We start from the raw sequence: 23,654 nt of genomic DNA, 5'->3' as shown, positions 1-23,654 counted from the left end.
AACCATGTGGTAGACATTTGTATCTCTGTTTTACAGATGAGAAAAACAATAGGCATTGAAAGTTTAAGTGACTTGCCTATGGTCATATAACTAGTAAGTTGCAAAATCTGGATTCAAATTCAGTGCTATCTGAATCCAAACCTCATGTTCTTAACTGTTTCATTATCCTAACTGAAGCCCTAGTATAACAGTAAGACATGAACCTTAAAAAAAAATTGCAAAGTTGGTTAACATCTAAATATTGAGTCTATATACAAATAGCCTATATATGTATTTTTTTCAAAAAGAAAATAGTTCATGTGTTCTGTCTTCTTAGCATGTAAGACTTTTTGGCACATGTTTAATTTAGTGAATAGTAAGTATTGATATGATGCCATATTAATTCCTATGTACATCGAGGAAAAAAGTTTAATCCATTTTGTTAAATTTTAAATAAGCCAATATCACCACAAAGCCTTCAGATACAACTGATTCACCAAAATTATTGGGGAATCAATACAGTAATTATTTATGTATTGAATACCTACTATGTACTATTCTAAGTCATTTTCATATATTAGCATGTCTAATCCCCCAAACATGAATATAACATAGGCACTGTTTTCAACTCTACTTTGCACAGATGGATTGAGGAGCTTGTCCAATATCACATAGCTACTAAGTGAAGACCCAGAATATGAACCAGGCAATCTGGTTTTAGGTGCTACTCTACAGCCTCTAACATCTGAAGTATGGCAATCCACAGGACATGAAAAGCAGCAGAGGGAGTCGAGAAGCCTAATCAGCACAAGCGCAGTGGCTCATGTGTGCAATCCCAGAACTTTGGCATGCCAAGGTGGGCAGATCACCTGAGGTCAGGAGTTTGAGACCAGCCTGGGGAACATGGACAAACCCCATCTCTGCTAAAAATATAAAATTCAGTCAGGCATGGTAGCAGGCCCCTGTAATCCCAACACTTTGGGAGGCCAAGGCGGGTGGATCACTTGAGGTCAGGAGTTCAAGACCAGCTTGGGCAACATGGGAAAACTCATCTCTACTATAAATATAAAAATTAACTAGGCATCTTGCTGCGTGCCTGTAATCCCAGCTACTCGGGAGGCTGAGGCAGGAGAATCACCTGAAATGGGAGATGGAGGTTGCAGTGAGCCAAGATTACACCACTGCACTCCAGCCTTGGTGACAGAGTAACTCCATCTCAAAAAAAAAAAAAAAAAAAAAAAAAAAAAAGCCTAATCATGTGAAAACAAGTAAATAAACACAGACTCCCAGAATGGAGCAAAGCACCAGCTCCCGCATGTACTGAACATGACAGGCAGAGGTTTCTAGGCAATGCTCAAAAATAAGAAGGCACTTCTGTGCAAAGTCACTAAGAAGACCAGAGACCAGAAGGGGTGCCATGAAGGTCAACTGCTAAGGCAACAAACCACTAATTTCATGGTCCACAGAATGATACACGTCTTTTACCAGAACAGAGAGGGAGAAAGGATAGGAGATACTATAAGATTATAATATTTCCAAAGTCCCTAGGTAGCTTCTCGATTTGTCTTACTTCTACTGCTTTCATGGTAGTTTTACAAGTGAAATCTGCCTTTCGTTTATTTATTGGCTTTCTCCCACCAACATAGGGAGCTGATTAATCTTCAAAATATCCTCATGCAATGTGCAGATGCATTCCAAAATGCTGCTGATCCCGTCTGTACCAGGAAATTGGGGCAGAAAGTTCTGCCACTTCTGTCCAAAGTAAAACTTGGCACCAAGCCAGAGGTAGAACTGTGGATCAACCCCAAGAGTGCCTATTCCCAGCCCACAACTTCCTTTCTCTTTTCACTAGAAAATAAAATAAAATAAAAATAACCCAGGGCATTAAATTTTGTTGACTCCTTTTAACATTTTTTTTCCTATTAAAATAAGCAAAATTTCTGCCTATCCTCAACAGGTCTAGAGAGGTAGAAATTTATTGTCCAATTTTCAATCATTGAACATAAATTCACTGGTTGGATATTACTCTCCCACTATACATACTGTAAGTCTGAATGGGTTAATAGATCTCTACCAGGGACAGAAATGATCTCTCTGCCTCTCTACCCTGGAGGAAGAGCTGAGATATTCTGTGGCTCACAGGTACTTTTCCTGTGATATTTTTCAGCCCCATCATCATAGTCCATTCAATTATACAGTTTCTCATTATTTAGGATCAGTTCCCTTTCACAATGTCCCAAAGGGAAGTGCCTTGACAAACATCCCATTCATCTCAATAGGACTTTGCAAAGTCAGAATAATATGCGTAAACACCGTTGGGCTTGGAGGTGGGTCCAAAAGAAACTATCTAGTGCTGTTGTGGCAGAGGAGAGCCTTGGAGAGGCTTTGGCCCATTTTGGGCCCATTTTGATGGGTCCTATGAGATACAGAGTAAAGATTTTAGGGAGGCTAAAAGAAATAAGTGCGCCAAGGAAGTGGAAGAGTTGCATAGAGACAGGAAAACCAGTAAAAAAATCGGTTTCTGCTAAGTATTGCTTCTGGTTCTTACCTTGTATTTAATTTTAGCATCTTTGAGTATGTTGAGTAAGAATTGTTACAGGGAAAGTCTTGGAAACCATGAGAAGTCCCTCCCTGGAAGGCAGAGGCACCAAGGGACACTTCTTCATTTAGAAGAAAAAAATGTACATCTTCTTCTGGTCCAACAATTTTCTAGGTCATTCATTTATTTATTCTTTCATTAAATTATTGCACTTATAATACATGTCATATGTTATTCTAGGTAATCACCATAGGATACAGTAACAAACAAGACATGCCTTCCAGGAGCATGCAGTAGAGACAGAAAAACTGACTCTGCAAGACTGTTCAAGATGTACAATGATTGAGAGCAGAGAATGATGAATGCTAAAGATGACAAGGAAAGCTCTTCTTGAAGATCCACAGTGTAAAGCACCTTGAACAATGAATGAGAGTATAAGAGAACTGAAGAAAAGAAGGACACCGAATGGAGTGGTAGCACCATAGCCCCTTTCATTAGGCAGGGATCACATAGAGAAAACATGGAGGTTTGAGCAAGAAAGTTAGAAACACATAAGCAAGAAGGTTAGGAGGTCAGAGAAGTAGTGTAGGATAATGACACGGAAGCAAACCTTCCTCCCATCCCCCTAGGACATGACTTTCATTTAGGAGAAGTAAGAGCTGAGGAGAAAGCATGTCTGATGCCCAACAAAGGTTGGTCACTGGTGGTTGTATGGCATCATGTGGCTGCCCCAGTGGGTGCTCCCTTGGTGTCAGGGAGAAGCCTCCACAGCTGTTCTTGCTCAGATGCTCAACAAGGCTATTTTGGGCTGGATGGGGTCCATGGTGATGACTGCCCAGCCTGGGCAGCTTACCCAGTGTTGCTTTTTAGCATTCTGTTTTTCTTGTCACTTAGCTGTCTACCATACAATTACTCAAATAAGGAAAAGAAGAAGGAAAAAGGGAAGAAGAACATGACTACATCTTATTTTTAGTACTCAAATCAATGGTAGCAACCTCCTGTGCATTTCAATAAAAACTCTGCATATCAAAATCCCCCCAAATAAAGCATAGTAAACATATTAAAATCCATAGACATTTTTCTGTGCTGTTTTAAAATATGTTTGTTTGTTTGTTTTGAAATACCAAAATGGTTCAGCCCAAATTAAAGACTAATGCATTGACAGATGGGCAAAAAAAAAAAAAAAAAAAAAAAAAAAAATGCATACATGCAATAAGCATCCTCAAAAATGTGTGTTTCACCTTATTACCCTCTAGGTCAAAGGATGTTTAGAAAATAACAACTATCTTTTATTTCAATATATTCTCCTTCCAAAGAACCAAAGCACATTTGAAATATTATCATGATCACAGGATCCTAAGGTGGTAGGAATCTCAGAGGTTTTGCTGCCTTTGCCTATGTTTGAACATTTTCTGGAAAATAAATTTCCCTCTCTAGAGATAGAGAAAGGATTGGGGAGCAGCTAACTAAGAAATACCGCAAACTTAGAAGTTATAGAGATCCCCAATTCAACACTAATAATGGCTACCATCTAACTAACTATGCAGACACTAATGCTGGGAACTTCAGAATACAGTGTCATAATTGAACTCTCACAACTCAAGAAGAAAGTGATATTACCCTAGGTTTACCTACAAGAACAACGAGGCTCAAAGACATAACCAGTAAGAAAAGAACAGAATAAGAACCTCAGGGTCTGGTCTCTTTTTCAAAAGTAGCATATTACCTCTCAACAACAAGGAAAAAAGGTCACTCTCATTATTTTAAGCCATCTCTTCTTATCTTCCCTCACTTGGAAGTATTCAGAATCTGCATATAACTATGAATTTGAAAACATATTTCACCTCCTTTAATGTTCCTGGAATCTTCCCTATAGCTCCAACCTCTCAAGGCTCCCCTAATTCATCCAAATTTGTAAAATGTAATCAATGATTTATCAGAACCTATAAAAACTGTCTGGGTCTTCCTTCAGTAATTAATTTACCAAACAGTAATTAATTTACTAAACATGTATTAAGTACCTTCTTTTGTCATGTACTGTTTCATCCACAGAGTTGAAAATATACCACCCTGGTCTTGAGAAACTCAAGAGACATGCAGAAATATCTGCAGCAATGTAGCAAGCCGTCGTACAACAGAGAACTGTGGAAGACGCTACATGGAACATGGAAGAGAAAAAAGTGCCAACTCCACCGTTAGCTTCAGGGAAACTCCAGAAGGAGGTGACATTTCATTTAAGTCTTAAAAGATGAATCGGAATTTCTCAGGTGACCTCAACAGGCAATTGTCCAAGGAAGAAGGACAGATTGAAGCACATTTGAGATTTCTATTTGAAAACATGTTATAGATTTTGCTATCATGTTAAAAACAAATCACCAAACAAAAAAGAAAAACCTCATCTTCACTGACTCACTAACTCTACATGCTAATAAAAATATCAAATGAGCAGTAATTGTATGGTCAGTAATAGCAGCATCATGAAACCAAATGACATCAACAAAGAAGAAAATGAATTTTCAATTACTCTATGAAATGTTTGTAGTTAGTTAGCTCATGGAACTGTCTTGTTCTCTGGCTTTCTGACAAACTAGATCCAGGCCTGACAAAGAGTCAGTGTGTAGGACATAATTCCAATTTGCCTGAGTCTTTCTTGGTTGCTTGCTACTTAAAAATCCTAGCCTAAGATTATCCCCTTCCAGACTCTACAAAAACAATTTAGCTCAAAATGAAATCAATGCACTTTAAAACCCCAAATGTAAGAAGTATCCAAAACCACAGGCTAAAATGTGACTTCCTAGAATGTCTCATAAAATTAATGTTTGTTAAACAGATACCTTGTCAAAAACAGAAACTTGAATCATTGAAAATAGTTTTTCTTAATTTTATTATTATTATTATTACTATTTTAGAGATACGGTCCCACTCTGTCACCCAAGCAGGAATACAATGGTGCAGTCATAGCTCACTGTAACCTCCCAACTCCCCTGTATCAAGCCATCCTTCCACCTTAGCCTCCCAAGTAGCTAGGCCTATAGGCATGCAGAACAACATCCGGCTAATTTTTTTAATCTTTATTTTTCAGAGATGAGGTGTTCACTATGTTGCCAAGGCTGGTTTTGAACTCTGGGCCTCAAGCTAATCTCCTGCTTTGGCCTCCCTAAGCACTGAGATTACAGGTGTGAGCCACTGTACCCAGTTTTAAATTTTTTTTTTTTTTTTTTTTTGAGACGGAGTCTCGCTCTGTTGCCCAGGCTGGAGTGCAGTGGCATGATCTCGGCTCACTGCAAGCTCCGCCTCCTGGGTTTACGCCATTCTCCTGCCTCAGCCTCCCGAGTAGCTGGGACTACAGGCGCCCACCACCTCACCTGGCTAGTTTTTTGTATTTTTTAGTAGAGACGGGGTTTCACCATGTTAGCCAAGATGGTCTTGATCTCCTGACTTCGTGATCCGCCCGTCTCGGCCTGCCAAAGTGCTGGGATTACAGGCTTGAGCCACCGGGCCCAACCTTAAGTCTTTTTTAATGTCATATGTCTAAATGGATTAACCAAACTATTTTGTGGGAGGGAAAGTAAAAATTCAATTTATAGAACTGACTGTGATATCTGTCAGACTGGATCAGACGGGCCACTGATATAAACAAAGAATTTGGGAATCACCCTCTAAAATCGAAATAATGGCCCACTTTTAACCTCATCCCTGAAGGGAGTTATAGTTTATTTCATCTCACATACACTCATTTGGAAAAAGAGAATGGCTCTGGTGACGGATTTCCATGTCAGAGGGTACCTAGTGTTGCTTTTTAGAGCAGGAATTCTGATGTGAGATTGTTCTAGCTTTACAGAGGTCATGAACAGTCCTAGGGCACAATGTCACCACTTAGTGGGCTTCAGATCCATTGATCCTTTCAGGTATTATTTCCCTGGATACATGTTGGGAATTGTCACTAAAGGAACTCACTGCATGCACCCAAGTCACAACACTAACCACCACTACAACCACATCCTAAAGAATGACTATAATATCATTCCTTTTCCTACTTACCTCTACTACTAAGAATGATTTTATCTAGATTTGAAGACTAAAATATCTGCCATCATTTCAGAGAACAGCCAGAGTGAGTCTTTGACTCCCTACTTTAAACTGGGTAGGCTTTAGCTCTTAAAAATCAACAACCCAAGACTACATACTATGGACAGATACAGTCTTTCCATTGTGAAAGATAGTGGGGGAAAAAAAGAAGAAAGAGAAGAATCACACTCTCCTGGATTTTTGGATTTTTACCTTAATGGAATGATTTTCACATTTCACCTCTTGGCAGTAATCCAAGCATGTTCTAAAACAGTACCATCAACAATCAACACACAGGCCTCTAAGCAGGGAATAATACACAGGAACCCATAAGAAATAAGGGGAGTCAGTCATTGAATTCACTGAAAAACACCTGAAAATGTCCCTCTGAGAAAGGACTTAGTATCAATATTTAGATTTTATATCTAAATGATTCCCAATATTCTTGTCAATTCTGCATGGTCAGGTTAAACAGAACTAGTGGATTTGGCTGTTAATACTCTAAGAATTTTTGTCTGTTTTGCTCTTGTCTAACCTACCTAGATATACTACATTACTATCAACCCAAATAAGTATAGGGTTTAGAACAAATCCCGATCTTTGAAATACCCCCATTACTGTTATTTACTTAAAATTCACTTCTACACTTATTGAATCTGTATAGCTCTGTGTTCACCATATCCCATTAAGCACTCATACACTTAGTATTAGTAAATTGGTCCCTTTGGGAATCTAAACTTAGGCACACGTAAACACTACATCTCGGAATTCATAATTCTTTCATAATCACCTCCCATTTGGCATCTGTGAACTCACAAAGGCAAGTTTCCTCAGTAAAGATCTGTTCTGAGTCCAATATTTACATAAACAATTTCTGTTTGGAGTGTAGGTTTCTTCATGCACCAATAACCTCTCCATCTATGTGTGGTCTCTAAATTTCATGTTAAATAAATTTTAGCACTACAGAAATACTTCAAGCAATGCTCACCATTTTCTCAGCACAAAAAGTCATGTAGACACAGTCTAAGAAGGTGTTTTGTGCATTTTTAGTGGAATAAATGTAAGTACAATTTGAATTGTAGGTATAATTTGAGTTGCAGGAATAATTGAAGCTTTTTTTTATGTTGCCTTCATCCTGAGGCTTAAATGTCTTTGGGAGTTGGGACTATTTACGAACTCAGTTCATAGCCCAGCAAATACCCACTGAATTAACTTTAGTCAACCTAATTTTGTTTCATTATAAAATAAGTAAGTGCAGTTTTGATTTCTCAGTCAAAATGGGACTTTGACTCTGTGTTCTTCTTTTAAGGGTATGCCCACGACATGCTTAAATTCTCTACTTATTGAATCCTTATTCAAAAGAATAATGCACAACAGTCCTTTGGTTTAACAAAGCTAGCACACATGAGTACAAATAGGTATTGCCTTTCTAGAAAGTAAGTTATCCAGATAAATGTAAAGGTTGTTTTTTGTTTTTTTTTTTTCCTAAATACATACTCTTTGGCTCAGATTTATCCAGAAGGGTTTATTTTAAAGAAACCAATTTGAGGAATTTAAGGATATTTGTAAAGGATATTCATGTAACATTGTCTGTAATAGTTAATAAAATGATAAAACCGCAAGATCTATCAATAGGTAATTGGGTGAATCGGTTGTGGAACATCCATGCAATGTAGAAATGCAATCATGCTTCCCCCTCTAGAAAGTGAAATGTAACTCCTCACCCCTTAAGTGTGAGCTGTATTTAGTGACCTATTTCTAAAAGTACCTTATGAAATGGGGGATAAGGAGGGACTGTGTAGTGGAGAACTCCGGCACCCACGACCTCAGGTGATCAAAGTTAACATCATCATAATTCTTGTTAATAGCATGTCTTCTTGACATGATATGTTGAGAATAGCATTTCACCTCTGTGGCCTTGCTCCCCAAAAAACTATAAATCCAGTCTAACCACGAGAAAAACATCAGACAAATCCCAATAGGGGCATATTCTACCAAATACCTGACTAGTGCTCCTCAAAACTGTCAAGATCGTCAAAAAACAAGGAAAGTCTGAGAAACTGTCACCACCCAGAGAAGCCTGTGGAGACATACTGATTAAATGAAATGTGGTGTCCTGGATGGGATCCTGGAGTAGAAAAAGGACATTATAGAAAAACTAAAGAAATCTGATTAAAAGTAGAGTTTAGTTAATAGTCATGTATCAATATTGGTCCATTAGTTGTGACAAGCAAGCCACAGTAATATAAGATATTAAATTAAGTGAAACTGAATACAAGGCATATGGGAATTCTGTGTACTTTCTTAACAACTTTTCCATAAATCTAAAAAGATTCTAAAATAAAAAGTTTATTTGAAAGAACGCAGTCATGCACAATAATGATAAATAAATATGTGGACCCCCTTCAGATTAGGTTAGTTGCTACTCTGTCCTCCAAAGCACCCTGAACTTCTCCCGTGATAGAGCACAGATCCCACGTATTTACCTTCTTGTCTCCCTCCTGCTTCATTAGGGCAGAGGCTAATACTATTCTGTGCAAAATCTCCTAACACTACATAAAACCTACCAGGTACTTAACATCTGTTAAATAAATGAGTGTATCATCATGTTGTCAAGTGAAAATAAAATCAGACTGCAAAACACTGTTGGTATGGTTTGGCTGTTTCCCTACCCAAATTTCATCTTGAGTTGTACAATAGTTCCCATAGTCCCCACATGTCATGTGAGGGACCTGGTGGGAGGTAACTGAATCAGAGGGGCAGCTTCTCCCCTCCTGTTCTCATGATAGTGAGTTAGTTCTCATGAGATCTGATGGTTTTAGAAGGAGCTTCCCCCTTTGCTGGGTGCTCATTCTTCTCCTTGATGCTGCCAAGTAAAGAAGGATGTGTTTGCTTCTGCTTCTGCCATGACTGTAAGTTTCCTGAGGCTTCCCCAGCCATGCTGAACTGTGTGTCAATTAAACCTCTTTCCTTTATAAATTACCCAGTCTCAGATATGTCTTTATTAGCAGTGTGAGAACAGACTAATAAAACTGTGTACTTTGCTCTATCACCTATTAGCTATATGACCTTGGGCAAGTAACTTTACAGCACTGAGCCACAGCTTCCTGATCTGTAAAATAAAAATAGTCATTGTACCTATCTCATCGGGGCTAGTATGTATAAAGCCCATAGAATAGTATCAGGTACATTATAATCCGTCTGTCTCTGTCTCTCTGTCTCTGTCTCTCTCTGTCTCTCTCCTTCACTCAGATGGACCAATAAAAAGTCTATATCAGAACTTATACACCTAACATGAACAATATTTGCCATTTTAAGGTTTATATTTTCAATTATTTAAAAGTTATTTTTGCTTATCTTTATGTTTACATTTTAGGTAGCAAAAATATATTATACCTACTTAAAACATTAATGAAAAAGAAAATAAATCAACATGCATGCATATACACCCAAGCCACATAACTCAGATACATAGGATACTGTTCTGTTCCCCAAGGAATAGAATTTACCATGCAGCTGAGAGACAAGGGGAAAAAACCACCACTGAGAAACTGAAGAACCACTTAGTAAAGCAATGGAAGAGATGCCTTAAAAATGCCTCTGATGAGCAGACGAGTGACCAGAAGAAGCAATCATGAGGACAGAATTTGAGAGAAAGGAAAGAATAAGGCTCTGAGATGACAGCTGGGCCTAGAGAATAGGAAGTTGAGTAAGCGGGGAGGGTGCTCGTAGCAGGAGGGATGGCATGAGCAAAAGCGCAGCATTGAGGAAGCTAGGGGCAGATAGTGCGATAGGCACAATGCCTGCCTTATAGCTCTGTCCATGAACCTGGGTCTTTTCATTATCCCCAAGTTTGTTTTTTGAAACCTCCTGATTAATAAAGCCCTCACCAAACCTTGCTAACTTGCTACCATTGCAAGGAAAGAGGAACAAAAGAACAAAAGAAGCCTAACCTGATTTCTGAGTTTGTATTTCCAATGCCAGTGACTCACATGTCATCATGGCCAGCCACACGTGACCTGCAGATGTGAGTCACAAAAGGCTGGAAATTCAGAACTGGTGCAACCCAGAACAGCTGGAGGTGGACATAAAGCGACAGGCCGGACCCTCCCTCCTCCCCACGGCAGAATCCGCTCTCTCTATATCATAACTTTGCATGAGTATCTTTAGGATACCACGATCCCAGACAGAGTGGGGGGCAAAGCACAGGGAACGAATCTCACTTCATTAGCCTGACAACACATCACAGGGTATATATTCTCTCCCTTTCCCCCAAAACAGAGCACCCATTTTGTCTACCAATAGAATTTATAGACTTTTAAAAATAGATTTTGCCAAACGACCACGTGGGCAAATGCTGACTTGCAGTCTGGGAGCTATCTCTTCGTCAGGCCCGGCAAGATTAAAGCAGGTTCTATTTTCATAGAGAGAGAGCCTCACATGGAAGCACAAGAAAGAAATTCACTTTTTGTCAACATCAAGCAGTGCCCCTCACTAGCCAAGGCTGGGCTGGATCTAACAATTGCCAAAGTACCGTACACAGATTCAGAGTGGCTTCCGCTTGAAGAATGGCCTCGCGCTGCTACAAATCCAGGACAAGAGGATTTCCCAGTGCCCAGCTCAAAGGACAGAAAAATTCTTTCCTACTCTGGTGTGCCAGGAACTTGACAGTAGAATAATATTGGTAGGAAGAACAGCAAAGGTACAGTGCAACCCAGACATGCAAGAAAGAAAGGAGGACACAAATAAATCTTGCTACCAAAGTGTAGGGGATTGTTATTTTTTATCTATTTTGTTCCCCCTCACACCCTGGAATGGAATTTATCCTTCAAGCTTCAAGTCTGAGGGTAGTTTTCAGGGGCATACATTTCTTTCTTGGTGGGGAGATGAAAATATATGTATATACACACACATACACACACACATACACACACACATACACGTATGTAACCGTTGTCATTAACTGTTACAGAGATGGTATTTTTTAATATTCTCATGGCACCTCTAGTGTTAATATCTCCTTACAACAATCAAACTGAACCCACAGAGCCCAATCGTGCACTATCTGCCTCTGGCAGGTTGGTGCGAAATTTGATTTGTATTAATCAGCCCCTGGCTATTGAAGCATGTAATATACTTGATGTGACAATTCTCTGTCTTACAATATCTACTTTCCCCCCACTGGAGGTTCCCTGGTGCTAGCTAACCGGGAGCAACCACCTCACTGAGAGAACTTGATATAAAGATGGGTCAGGTTCAAAGCCCAATAATAATGAAGAAGACAATGACAATTCTACCAGTACTGATACAAAAACTAGCAATGACTATATATTGTGTGCCTACTGTGTGCCAAGTACTGTAGTAAGTGCTTTACATGGATTAGCTCATTTTACCTTCAAAACCATCCTGTAAGGCAGATATAATTATAATCACTGTTATATAGTGAGATATATTATAAACAGTGATGGAGAAAATGGAGACTTAAAGAATTTGATCAGTCTGCTCAATGTCACGCTGCTGGTAAGAAGTGAAGCTAGGATTTGAACTGAGCAGTGTAACCCCAGAAACTGCATACCCATATCCTCCTCATACCCATATCCTCCTCAAGGATATCTGCTCTTGCCCTACTCTCTAAAGCTTGCCGACAACCCTTTACTGCAGACAGAAAACCAACAGCCACTAAATCAAGACATGGCCCCTCTGTTCACAGCCATTACGTGTGGAGACTACACTCCATGGAGATCATGCTTCTCCACGCCCAACACGAGAGCCGACATCCTCAGGTTCCTGGCTTTGTCCATTGCACCCTGGGCGTGTGGCCGCCTGTTAGAGCAGCCTTGCAGAGAGGAGCTCCATAATTGCCAGTGTGGGAGGCAGAGAGTGGGCACAGGGAAATTATATGGTTTTTCTTCCTCCCTGCTGTCCTAGGCTCCATATTTGCTTCTTCTCCATCTCAGAAGCTCAGCAGGAACTGTGGAACCAAGTGGGGACATGAGAGCCCAGTTCTTCCTCGGTTATGAGAGTCCCTCGGGAAGAGCTTTCTTATTGTGTCACTCAGCTTAAGTTTCCATTTGGGAAAGACAGCTCTGTGTTCACACGCCTTCTGAATTCTTATCAGTCAAGAATGCAGCCACACTCTTCTCCGACTGCAAACCTCTGTTCTGGAATGACTGCTCTTCTTTTACTCTTAAATTCATTCATCTATTCAACAAATGTTTACGGAGTAGGTCCCAGGAATCATATGGTTGGGATACATGATGAATAAAACCCTGTTGCTTCCCTCAAGGGGCTCAGCATTTAGTAGAAAATACAAAACCATTGTTCCTTCCTCTAAAAATGTATATTAATTTTCTTCTATGTAATACTATTTGTCTACATGGGAAAGAAAGGAGGGGGCAGGAGGGAAGCAGGAACACAAGGCATTTACTAAGATTCCTGTGTCATGCTTCCTGTCATAGATGCTTGACATATATTTCATCCTTTCTACAGTTCTGAGAGGCAAGTACTGTAACCCCATTTTATAGCCTACTGAGGTAGAGAGAGGCTCAGCAACATGTTTTCTCAAGGCAATGAACCCTTTGGTTTCTCTCTAGGAGGGCCTTTGGGCTGAAATCTCATTGGGAAAGGAAGTACTTAGAGACTTGGTCTTGAACTTGAATTTGCAGAGAGAGCTCATTGTCCTTGCCTAGGGACAACACACATCCCAGTGTGCTTCGAATAGTTCCACTTCATGCCTGTGGTCCCTGAGTAATTATTACAAACTCCTCTTTTCACTCTCAAATGTCCCATTTTTATGATAAATTATATGATCATCCTATTTTCATTTCAATTTTACTTTCATCTGAGGTGGCATGGAGAAGCCTGATGGACTCTGTTGGAACTAATGTCTTTGTTTCCTAAGCCAGCCCTTAGGAGTACTCAGATCTAAAAGGCTAGTGATCAACCTGAATGGGATTCTTCCTCAAATTATCAGACTCTGAATCCAGTGCTCTTTCCCTTAGCACCTATGAGAATCATAACTGGATGTAGACTTAGAATCTGATTCTTAAACCATGTTACTCTCTATTTGCCTAAACTAGTTTTCTTCTTCATTTTTCAACTCACAAGGCAAATGGGTAGCTTCATAGCACAGCACTGATTCAATGAAGATCATTATGAGTTAGCTGCCCACTATTAGGAAATCAAAATACAGATCAATTAACAGACCACTCAGAAACTCAAGGAGTTTGAGTATGTATGTACTACATACATAGACCAAGTACAATATTACCTTCCTGCAAAACATGTCAATATAATTTCTAATTTTTAAAGCACATTTAGAGTAACATGCACAAAAGAAACGAAGGAAACATAATGACACTTGCAACCATCGACTCTCTTTGTGCTGGGCTGTCCATTATGGAAGTTCCACAGCACCAAGCACAGCACTAAATTACGTACAGGTAGTGGCTGGCTAGAGCTGCCAGCCAGCTTTCAGCAACATCCCCCATATGGCTAGGAACACTTGTGCCAGTTAATTAGCACTGGCATTAATCGAGAGAAGGAACATTGACCAGGACATCGAGGTTATCCTTAGACTATTTAAATACATCATGTGATCACTCGTTCCATCTGTTATCAACATACTTCACACTTAATCCAGTAAATAAACTCCCAACCATTTTAAGCAAATGGATTCCATTTTGCCAGGCCTCTGTAGACTTTGCAAATCTCAAGATGTTTTCTTCCTCTAGAACCTATATTGTGACGTGTCACAAGGTTCAATGACACAGCCTGATGTGAATTCAAGGACAAGAGCCACCCCTTCCCCGACAATCTATGAAACTCTGGGGCAGTATCCACAAGTGGTGGGGGAATAAAAACAAACCCATACCATCACTCATTCAAATGCGTATTTTTCACTTTGCAGCTACCCTACAAATCTGCCTAGTTTTCTTTCCTTATTCAGAATTCTGCTGAAAGCACATAGAAAATAAAGCCTATTATTCAAATTAATTTCACTGTGCACTAAAAATGTGGCTGAGTTTAGATGGAAACCCATTTTAAAAGTGCACTCCTCTGAAATGGATGATGCCTGGCAAGGTATAAAGCACTTGGGCACTTAGAAAGGCAGATAGGAAATAGCCTAATCTCAAAACACTTCATTGGCAAATTGACTCATCATTAGGTAGAGACCCAAAGTAGATTTCAAATCCACTTTCTAGAAAGGTATATATTCCATACATCTTCAAGAATACTGATATAAATCTTCCCTGAGAATCTTATTATCTTTGATAGAGTGTTCTCTTGCCCTAAGAGAAGTTATATTCATTATCTCATCAATCTCTAGCATTTCTGTACCCACCTCTTCTATAAACTTTCCTCCTCTCCAACCCTGTCTTTCAAACCAACTCCCAGTAAATTGACAAAAAGGTACATCATTTGCCCAATACACAAGATGGCCTTTAAAGGAAGACCAAAACCTCACCAAAGCTGCAGGAGGTAACAAGCATTGGTCGATGCAAGTAAAAGTAATAAACCTGATCATGATGGAGCCTCACTCAGTGCTGAAAGGTATCTTGTAATGATTTATAGAAAACACTGGACCTCACTCAGGAAGCCCAAGGTTCAAATCCAGCTTCCTCCAAAATGGTTACCTTTGGAAAATCATTTGATCTTTGCTTGCCATGAGTCAACAATTAAGATCCCACCTCAAGAGTGGATGTAAGAATCCTGTGTGATAATGGACATTGTTATTACCATCTTTCTTGCTGTGGACTTGGTGTGAGTGATAATCATGGTTAGTTCTCTTCTTTATACTTCATATAAAAGATATTACCTAATCTGCCCTTTAGTCTTAACAAAAAGTACAACTTACACTTTCAGGTAGTTTAGTGTGATGAAGTAGACACTTAACTGGTCTAATTTTACCCCAAGCACAGAGAAAACCCAAAAGTCATCTCAGGAGCCAATTAATCAGAGAGAGATAATTAAATTTTACACATTGGACTAAGTTTTAACTAGGACACTAAGGCTACCTTGAGGATTACGCAGTCCTCTCTGCTTTGGGGGAAATGCAATTTTTGCAATTATACAATTGTTCAATTCAACAAATACTTATTGATGATTTGCTACATGTCAGAGCCTGCACACTCTGGATACTAATAAGAATGAGACCCTCTCTCTAACTTTGAAAGACCCACAGTCCAGTAGGTTAAGTCAAACACACACGTTTTGATATATAAATGATAATACAGAGGTACACAGGGAATTGGGGGATGGTTTCCTATAAAGAATGCTGGGGCCAAGCCAAGTGAGTAAGAGTTACATGCATGATGAGAAGTGGGAAGGGTATGCCAGGCAGAGGGAACAGCACAAACAAAACCCTATAAGTGTTTACACAGGGAGCTACACGTTGGTCATTTTTACTAGAAAATAAACATAAAAGAGCAAAGTCTGGAACATGAGGCTAGGGAGTATGAGAACAGCTCACCCATGAATAGGAGACATAATGCCATGCATTACCAAAGGATTCTTTACTTTCCCAGCAATTCATCCCATGGTTTTTATTAAAGATCAAAACATACAAGAAAAATGTGTTCCAGTTTGTAAAACCCAAATATATAACATATTTCAAAGAAAACGTCCATTACCCAAACAAGGAACAGCAGGATACATGAATGTCAGGGATGAGAGTCTCAGGAGAGCCTTTGGCTAAAACTCACAAAAACCTACATCTAAGTTAGAGGAAACATTGGGCGCTTAACCATCCCTCCACTACACTCTTCAATTTATTGACTTTAGTAATTTGAGGTCTCTCAATCTAGAACCCATTCATGAAAAATAAGTTCTCTTCCCCCTGCCCTACCAGAAAAGCTTTCACTTTCACTTCCAAGATGTTTCAGGAGTCTAATGGTCATATCCATTCATCAGTGATATGTGTAAATATTTGAATAGTTATTAATGAAAGCTCATGATGAAAGGTAGTTGTTCATCTGGAAAGTGTCTGTAGATTGAATGATTCTGTTTGTAACTTGTGTTCATTCCCTCCCACTTCCCCATCATATTTACTGCATGGGACACCCCAGCCCACGGTCACTCTATGTGTTCTGTTCCTTGTTCTGATTGAAGCTATTGTACAAATCAAAGTCTGGAGTACAACTTTAAATGCCATATTGTATTTTATTCTTCTCAGAATCTACCACTAGAAGAAACTCTTGGGTTCATAGCCTCATAGGAGTCTCTAAAAGAGAATCCAAAACACAAAACTACACATTTAAATCATCTGAAAGAGAAAAGAGGTCACAACGATAGTTTACCCTTTATTCTTTTCTCCCCACTCCCTCCCCATTCCATTCTCCTTCTCTGCTCTGCATCTTGGAGGCCCATATACAGCCTCCCCTAGGTGCTTTTACCTGCTGGCTTCCTGATGGCTTCAGCCAATGGGAAGCACTGCCAGAAAACCAGGAAGTGGGGTGGGAGAGGGCTCAAGGCATCTCTTTCTCACTTCCTCCCTGCTCCTGGAATGCCCTTCTAGAGGCATCTCTGTTGTTCTACAACTTTACCCCCTACTGGACAGTTACCCCACCATAACTCCAGTTCTCATAGGCTCAGGTAACAAATGCTGTGTCCTCTTTTTTACCTTTGGCCCTGGGAGAGTTAAGACCAGGGATATATCCAGGTTTTAGGGGACCCGAAACTTGTACGATTAAATTTGTAAATTTTGTAAAAAGAATATGAATATGAGAACATATTGCTGGTTCCTCTCAGGGCCTTTGAAGGGCTTGTACAATGTGAGGAACCCTGAAACTTAAAAACCTTATTAGTTTCACCCTAAGTCTCCACTCAGCTAAAGACTTTCAGTTTTTGCTAATCCTTTAGTGCCTCTACATGACTATTTGTTCTCTTTAAATGGACACACCTCTCTCAATAGTTCTTTCATTAAAGTCTACTCATTTAAACAATCTGCATAGATTCTGTGTCCTGAAGAAATCCTTGTCCATAAACCTACTATAATGCATTACATGAATGCATTATATTACTACTATAATGCATTACAACCTTCCTTTCTTCCCCTATTGCCTACCTACCTGAAAAGACATTAAAGTTTGCTATAACTTACTTAGGTCTAACTTTTGAGTCTCACCTTTCTTTCTGAAAATAGTAAATAAATACATAAACAAATAAATAAATAAACTAAGCATGACTAGAAGGAAATACTATATTCTATCATGAGCTTTTTCCAAGCTGATCACAAGCTAAATGTATTGGATATGTATTCATTAAATGTGTAAAAGAAACATAATAGTACCCTTTCAAAGACAGGCTTGGTCAACAAAGATTTTTAGTAGGTGTAATTGCAATGTAGCTATCTAGCATTTCTGAATCACTCCTTACTATTCCTCTTGAATAAATCTCTTAGTAGAAGGTATTACTCCATATTATTCCACACTGTTGATGGGATTGTAAACTAGTTCAACCATTATGGAAAACAGTACGGCGATTCCTCAAGGATCTAGAACTAGAAGTACCATATGACCCAGCCATCCCATTACTGGGTATATACCCAAAGGATTATAAGTCATGCTGCTATAAAGACACATGCACACGTATGTTTATTGCGGCACTATTCACAATAGCAAAGACTTGGAACCAACCCAAATGTCCATCAGTGACAGACTGGATTAAGAAAATGTGGCACATATACACCATGGAATACTATGCAGCCATAAAAAAGGGTGAGTTCGTGTCCTTTGTAGGGACATGGATGCAGCTGGAAACCATCATTCTCAGCAAACTATCGCAAGAACAGAAAACCAAACACCGCATATTCTCACTCATAGGTGGGAACTGAATAATGAGATCACTTGGACTCAGGAAGGGGAACATCATACGCCGGGGCCTATCATGGGGAGGGGGGAGGGGGGAGGGATTGCATTGAGAGTTATACCTGATGTAAATGACGAGTTGATGGGTGCTGACGAGTTGATGGGTGCAGCACGCCAACATGGCACAAGTATACATATGTAACAAACCTGCACGTTATGCACATGTACCCTAGAACTTAAAGTATAATAATAAAAAAAAAAATTCTAGTAGAAAATATTACTATGTTACAGAAACAGTTGAAAAACTTTGTTATGGAACAATGTTGGATTGGTTTAACCATACAGTACACAGTCTGCAGGTATTTGAGTCAGATATTAGAATGATCAGCTTCTTGTCTTTACTGTAATATTAGGAGTATGCATTAGAGACTAGGAAATCCTTATAGAGTAATATCCCCAGGGAAGTAGCCAGGGCCTCATTGCCCTGAACATTCAAAGCTCACTTAAATTAATCCTGCAACAGTGCATTGCATGATCTGTTGATTCTTTTCAATTTTCAGAACCATGTCATTATTAATGCCCACTGATAGAATACTTAGGAACCAAAGATATAGTGACCATTTTATAATTTATTCAAGTTGCCAAACAACTTCACCTTTCAAAGTTAGAAACTCCAAGAGATATGTGTCAAGAAGAAAATACAAGGTTGCATTGTCACATGTGGAAAACAATAATATTCCAGGCACCTCATACGATAAAAATGCTTCAAGTTAGAACAGCACATTCCTTGTTATGAAGATTTTTCATAAGACCATACTGTCCACTAGAAAATATTCAGTTAAATTTCTTTTGAAATAAGGCTTCTTCCCTCCACCTTATAGCTTACTCACCTAACTCCTTATACTCAGTAATTTTTTTAACTGTGCATAGCAATTTCACAACTAAGAGTTTACATTGCTTGTGGACACTGGCTAGCTTTCTCAACCAAGCTGAAATTTACATTCTCACATTTTTAGTAGTGTTTCTAGGATGAAAGAAAAAGTATGGGTGAATGAGATCTTCACAGCAAATTCACCAAACTAAATGCAGTACAGAAAATAAGCATGCTAAGTTTTTCTACTCTAGCAGTTTAGTAATGCTAACTGTGTTGATATAGTTTTCATACATTGCACATTTACTAATAGGTTAATCCAAGGCATATGTTAGTGACCAAATATATATTTATTTTAAGCAATGGTCATTTTAGAGGCTCTTTGGACAATTTTGTTATTTGTAATTTAAATGTAATATATACTCTCTTATATTAAAAAATAACTACAGAATTATTTCACACTGTTACAACTCAAAGTCTTCCAGAAAAAGCTCACATTTAAAAGTTTAATTTGAAGAAGTTTAAGTAAAAGTTTGAAATGTTCTCAGTAATCATATAACATAATTTAAGCATAATTCTTATAGATGCCAATCTGAAATATAGATGTTTGACTGATATTTAATTAAGAAGGCAAACTAAGATGGATAATAAGAATATAAATAAAAAACACGGGTATTTGTTTCTGCAAAGTTGTGAAGAAATGGATTGTTTCATATTCAGGGGCGATATTCTGATATTCTGTTCTTTTTATTTTTAGTAATTATAACTTGCTAGATATCTGAGTCAATTTCTCTATTTTCTAACTCTTAAAGGCTGTACCAAGAAGATATTTACAGTAATTGAAGATCTAAGGAAATTACCTGTACTTAACACCACAGCCCAAATATTATATTCACAACCAGGAAATAGCAGCACATAAATCCCCGGTTTTACTGCTGTCTTGCTCTTTCCACTAAGCATCTTTGGGTATCAGTATTTGTAGAAGAGATATCAGAGTGTAGCTAATAAGAAAAGGCAGAGGTAAAAAGCAATAACATTCAATTTTTCTTCAAACTGTATCTTTCTTTTAAAGGAAAGTTATACTTCAATTGAAGAGATAACCAAAATGTTTATCTACATTCAATTTAAGTTCAAATCAAGGTCCAGGTATTAAATACCAACATGGCTATTTGCAGCATTCTCTCAAAATGGAAAAATATCCATGGCAGTGATTTCTTTATTGCTGCTTTTAAAACGTGTTCAAAACATCTAATGCTTGTGTTTCTATAAATAAATGTTAATTCCTTACCCTAGAAAACCTCTGGAAATACACACAGCATCTGCCCAGAATATAAAACAACATTGATTTATGCCTTGAAAGTAGAGTTATAATGAATAACAAATTCATTATGATGGCATAAAAATATCAAAATAAATTACTCCCTAGTATATACACCACATTGTAGGTTATTAGTTATTAATATCATTATTCATGACAAACCTAACTACTGATGTAAAGGAGCAATTTTCTTTATTACTATGATTCCTCTAAAATCAGTTAGTTGGCAAGGGCAGGAATCAAGGTAACTTATAGTGAATGATCAGGAAAGCAACAGTGTTGGATGTGCATAACAAGAAACCTGCATCAGTGAAAAACACACAGGATTAAAGCAAAAAAAAAAAAACTTAGGCTATAACACAGTCATTTATTAACATTTTTATTGAGTAATAAGAATAAAAGATTATTTATATTGAGTACTTAGTATGTGCTAGGCTTTGGGATAAGCATAATAGATGCATTATTCCTATTTCATTCTGATCTCATGAAGTTGAATTTGTATCTTCATTTCACAAGTATGAAAAGTCAAGGCACAGAAAATTTAAGTAACTAATTACATATTGATAAATAGCCATGTTAGAACAAGAACTAAAGTCTTCCCAACTCGCAAATGCTCTCTCTAGACCTGAAGTGAGGAAATATTCTGTAAAGAGCCAGATTGCAAATCTTTTCAGCTTTGAGGTTCATATGTTCTCAACTCTGCCATGTAAATCAAAAGCAGCCATAGGCAGTGTGTCAGTGAACAGGCGTGGCTATCCAATAAAACTATTTATAGACACCGAATCTGAATTTCATATAATTGTTATGTAACACAAAATATTATTCTTCCTTTGATTTTTCTTCAACTATTTAAAAATGTAAAAACCATTATTAGCTTACAGACTACACAAAAACAGCTAGTGGGCTGGATTTAGTGTGAGGGCTGGAGTTTGTCAATACCTGCTCCAGACTCCTGCTCCTCTCACTTTAATGTACATGCCCATCACCTGTGGATCTTATTAAAATGCAGATTTTATTCAATAGGTCTGAGGTGGAGTTTGGAAATTCTAGATTTCTAACAAGCTCCCAGGTAACATTGATGCTGCTGGTCTGGGGACCACGATCTCAGTAGCAAAGCTCGGCACTCTAATGATATCCTAAGCAATCTCAGAAGATGCAGATTTTCCTATATCCAGGGTTTGAGTTAATGACTTCATTTAACCAGAGTTGTCCAAGCTGGGAGCCTTAGAGACCCTTCCTCTCATTCTTATTTTTCTACCACTAAAATCTCTCTCCAGATGCTCTGTCTCTCTCCACCCCCAAGATCATTGCCAAACCATATCCTCCAAACAATCAGGTCACTCACTAGTCCTCTTTTTTTCAGTTCCTCCCCCTTTGAAATCTTTCCTCTGTTTGATGACCTAAGAGTTCTTTCTCTCTAAAATACAATGCAAATATTTCCCTCCATGATTTATACCCATCTAAGTAGTGGTCCAATGCACACAGAATAAAATTCAAATGCTAAGCTTTTCAAGGTCTCACCAAACCAAGCTTGCCAATTTTGTCTTGCACCATTTCCTTATAATCATTGTAACCATAGTCACAAAGTTTTGTTAACTTACTAAGTAGAAGGCAAAATTGTATTTCATTTCATCTTTGCTACCACATGAAGTAGGTGCCCTTATTTCCATTTTACAGATAACAAAACTAATAGCTTAAGTTGCACCAAGTTACAGTGCTCGTAACTGATGGGGCCAGGATTTCAACTCAGGCACTCTGATAGCGAAGCCCACATTCTAACCACTACAGTGTACTCTTTTCCCAAGTTGTTTCACATGCTCATCACAGCGAAGTGCTTCAGAGACCGGCCATGTCATTTCCTGCCACCCAGCCTGTGCAGTGCTCATCCTCTGCCTACAACCCTCGTTATCATCAGATGCCTCGTCCTTCTCTCTCAGCAGTCAGCTCACATGTCACTTCCTCTGAGTATCCCTTGTCTCCCTCGCTTCCCAACACATGAAAATGCCCACGGAGTCATTCTGTTTTCTGTGTCTGTTTCCCCTAGGAATGTTGACCTCCCTTAAGGCAGGGTCTCTGTTTTATTTTTTTCTGGTACTGACATTAGCTAACACTACCCTTGGTAAGTAAAGGGTATTCAAGAAATATATGATAGATGAACAAGAGGAATGAATAATAAATGAACGGATCAGCAATCGATTTAGCAAACCATCCTTAGCCCAATTTCTACATCTGTATAAAGAAGAGATTGAAACAGATATGTTTTAAATAGTTTTCATCAAGAGCTATCATGTATCTATTCACTCACTCCAATATTTATTGAGTGCCTACAGCATGCCAGGCACCATTCTAGGTCCTAAGCATACAATTGTAAAGAAAACAAAGTCCCTCTTCTAATGCCACCTACTGTCTGATGGGAGAGAGAGAACAAGGCGGTAGTGATAAATGCCACAGAGGGAGAAAAACCCACTAAAGGAGTTCTTTTTCATACAGCTATCCACATACACATAACAAGTATAGTTATTTATAGGTGATATTTATAATTTTATTAATCAACTCTTAATTAAGAAACAGCTCCCTCTGGTCTTTAAAAAACATGGGGAAAACCCAGAATGTTGACCAAAAGATAGGGGCGACCTGAGTTTAGGTTGATTATAGAGTCCATGTGGGGCCTGAAAATTGTAGTTTTGCAACTGATCTAGTTAGTCGCTAGCAAGCCATCCCTGTGTGTGCATTTAAATACAGATACTGCAAATAGGAGAACTGGAGAGAGATGAAACAAAAGCTTCCCATAGTTTAAGAAACAGTATTTTTTTGGAGGAGTGAAACTTTTACTTGCTTGTCTGTATGTAATAAGCACAAATAACTCTGTTCAGTTCAAGTTTGAGTCAATTCCAAACACTGGGCGATTTTAACAATAATCATCATTTTACTTTTTATTTTAATTACTGGTCATTTGTACTGTTTGTAGAATTACAGGTGTAATATAAATGTAAGCATACTTCTAGATGAAACAATTTGAAATCCTTATTAAATGTTCAGAAAACTCCAGGAAGACAAACTTGTAAGTCAGTG

The 23,654-nt window shown here is 38.5% G+C and overlaps 2 protein-coding genes across 5 annotated transcripts in view; one reads left to right on the top strand and one right to left on the bottom strand.

Annotated features, from left to right (window-relative positions):
• SOD3 (superoxide dismutase 3) overlaps nt 1-23,654 on the top strand; it is a 948,116-nt gene that overhangs the window by 81,801 nt on the left and 842,661 nt on the right. The window contains exon 1 of one of the 3 annotated variants that reach the window (XM_050790716.1): nt 10,782-10,785. The exons of the other annotated variants lie outside the window; for them this stretch is intronic. The gene's annotated coding sequence lies outside the window, so the exon portion shown is untranslated. Of the gene's footprint in view, nt 1-10,781; nt 10,786-23,654 lie in introns of those variants that run through there. 3 annotated transcript variants of the gene reach the window in all.
• The window catches only part of PPARGC1A (PPARG coactivator 1 alpha), a 685,828-nt gene that overhangs the window by 149,324 nt on the left and 512,850 nt on the right, over nt 1-23,654 (bottom strand). The window lies entirely within an intron of this gene.

This window comes from Macaca thibetana, chromosome 5 (genome assembly GCF_024542745.1).
Source record: "Macaca thibetana thibetana isolate TM-01 chromosome 5, ASM2454274v1, whole genome shotgun sequence".
NCBI classification, from domain to species: Eukaryota; Metazoa; Chordata; class Mammalia; order Primates; family Cercopithecidae; genus Macaca; species Macaca thibetana.
Note: the sequence above shows the minus strand (reverse complement) of the source record. Positions and strands in the feature narration are given on the sequence as shown.